Below are 3,173 nucleotides of genomic sequence, written 5' to 3' on the forward strand. Positions count from 1 at the left end.
AACAACACAATGACAAGCAAAAGACCATAGTTCTGGTGGAAGGGATGCTTTATGGAGAGGGGTTTTGGCTGTCTTAATGATATAATGATGTAGACGTTCAGCTACGGCTACACGTTGTGGCGTGTAGGGAGGTGAAACTAAATCTTCAATGTCAATCTGTTGAAGATAGGACCGAAGACCCTTGTATTCACCCCCACTATCCCGTATATAGAGATTAAACTTTTGTTTTGAAAAAAAAATTAATAAAAGATGAATTTGTGGAATAAAGATGTGACCTCACTTTTATTTTTGATTGTAGACACCAAGTATACTTGGTTTTGCTCAGTAAATATACACTAATATAACTTTTTGTTGAGTGATGAATAAAGATGTGACCTCACTTTTATTTTTGATTGTAGACACCAAGTATACTTGGTGTATTGCTCAGTAAATATACAGTAATATAACTTTTTTTGAGTGATAAAATAGGTGATGGTCCCAATAAATCGCTAAATAGAATCTGAAGAGGACTATTACTTGATAAACCTAGGCGTTGGAATGGAAAAGGATGTTCTTTATTAGATGGATAAGAATTACAATATTCAAATTTTTACTAAGTAGCAACAGATAAGGGGAACTTATTCAAAACAAAGTGTAAAATCGTTTGAATGAGGATGACTCAAGCGACAATGACATAGCCGAAATGGGACTTTTGCAGAAGCAAGATTGATGGATGGTGGTGGCATTGTTTGCAGAGGCGGAGCAAGAATTTTATGTCAGTGGGATTTTAATTTTTTTTTAAAAAAAATAAAAGAAATAACGATATTAATTTAAAGAAACAATCATCAAATTATTGAACAAATACAAGTATTTAATTCACTAAAAACGAATAAGGAAAAAAATGAAAACGGAGAGAAAAGAGTACATACTGGAGGCCAAATGTTGGATAGCAACAATTAGATCAAAAATAAAAGTTAGAACTCGAACTTTTGGAGAAAAAATTGAGTTAAACTTTTTAAATGTGAGTAGAAATCAATAGTTAGATATTGTGGTTTCATAGTACGATACAAATACTATATTTCATTTTTTTTTCATTTAACAATTTTTGCTTTTTAATTTTTTTTATTTATAAACCCAACTATGTTTTTAATTAATTTTTATCGATTTTTATTTCTTTAAACAAATTAATTACGACACAAATACTATTTCCTTACCATATTCCATTTTTTAATCATTTTATATCTAAACACACCTTTAGAAATTAATCCAAAAAATTATGTGATGTGCCTACCGGGATTCGATTCGAAGTATTTTAGGGACAAACTATCTAGCTGAGTGCCTAGCGACCACTGGGCCAAATGCTTCAATGTGTTCATGGGTTCGCCGGAAATATATCACAATATACTTCATATTTTAATAAAAATATGTAGTCTACCAAAAAGCCAGTGGGTTCGGGCGAACCCCCTTCTGCTCAGCCCCTGGTTGTTTGATGCGGCCACTTATAGTCTGATCTTATTCCAACCCTGTACCAGCGGCTTCAAGGAATGCAGGTCCTTCAAAAGAAACATAAAAGGAAAAAAAAGTCAACAGATATTAGATTGTCCTGATAAAACTTGGCGACAGAAATCATGTTTTTCTTTTATTGATGGAGCACAGAGTATTAGAAAGATGAAAAGAAGAATTAGATGCTTGTATAAGAGATGAACCAGTATGAGTAATAGGAATGGTGTTACCATCAACCATTGATATGCCATTATTGCCGGTATAGTCCTCAAGATTGTGTGGTTCGGTAGTGACATGATGAGTTGCACTAGAATCCAAAACCCAAGAACCAGAGGCAAAGTTGGCCTTAGCTTCAAAATGGTTGTGCAATTTGGAACGACATACATCTGCAGAGTGTCCAAATTTTTGGCACAATTTGCAGAGGACAGATGGTTTCAAATTCGACCTCCAGTTTTGCTGACCGTTGTTGATGGACTGTTGAGTTACAGGTGGTTGCAATTGTTGATTGTTGAGGCAATAATTGTTCCTATTAGACTGGGGTGACATATTCGTCTTCTGTGTGACAACAGCTATGATTATGGAAGAGGTTTTTCAAGATCCTGGTGCTTGAGAAAAAGGTCATGATCTGTGAGCTTGTGAAACAACTCTTCAAAACTCAAGGTAGAATCCCTTGCTCGTATGGCAGCAGAGATTTCACCGTACTCAGGGCCCAGTCCACTTAAGACCTTTACAATAAGTTCATCATCTGTTACTAGTGATCTAGCAATGCTTGGCTCATCAGAGAGGGAGCGAACCTCTTATAAGTATTCCGTAAGGGATTTAGAAGCTTTCTTAAGATTTTGCAGTTAGTCTCGTAAGCTAAAAATGCGAGTGTGGCTCTTATTTGAAGTAGGCTTGTGAAGAAGTTCCTAGGCTTTTTAATCAGATGGAGCCGTTGTTGCAATTGGCGCAGTGGTAGGATCAACAGATGCCATCATGGCTTGTTGAATCAGTTGGTCCTCGAGAACTAGACTTCTTTTTTTCATTTGAACGACCCTTGAAGGGGTCAGGGGATTAGCAACACCCCCAGGCCATAGCATAAATAAAACAAAGCCTAACATAAAACAAAAATAAGTACAAGGAGGGGGACATAAACCTTACCTCCGATCCTAAGGTGGTTTTGAGCGGACCTTCCTACTAAGGATAGTTTGCACATTCCTTTACATTAAAAGAAAAAAACCTAAAAGGAGAGGACTCCACTCAATACAAAATTCTAGCAAAGCATAAATAAGGGAGACTCTCTACTTACATAAGTAATACAAGAATAAAAATTTATCCTATTCAAAATGACTATACAGTAATAGCATAGTCATGTTGAATAGGCTCCTACCAAAAATGGTATATAAACCTATACCATAACAAAACCGCAAAATCATTCAAGGAGGTATCTTAATTCTTTTCAGTCTCTTTCTCCTGAAGTTTACCATTCCAAGCTTGTCGAGCATGAAGCTTCCCTTTGCAAGAGTAGGGAGTTGTTCCTTGTTGTAGAAATGTTGAATAATGTCTATGTTGTGATTGCATTTGTAGAGGTGACCAGCCGTGTTGTTTGCCTCTTTGTAGGCATGAGTGTATTTAAATTGTTCCAATTGAAGCACCAGACTGTGTAGTTCCAGTGTATATTGCTGCAGTTCCCGGGGGGGGGGGGGTTGTTT

The sequence above is a fragment of the Solanum pennellii genome, chromosome 5, assembly GCF_001406875.1.
Source record: "Solanum pennellii chromosome 5, SPENNV200".
In the NCBI taxonomy this organism is placed as follows: domain Eukaryota; kingdom Viridiplantae; phylum Streptophyta; class Magnoliopsida; order Solanales; family Solanaceae; genus Solanum; species Solanum pennellii.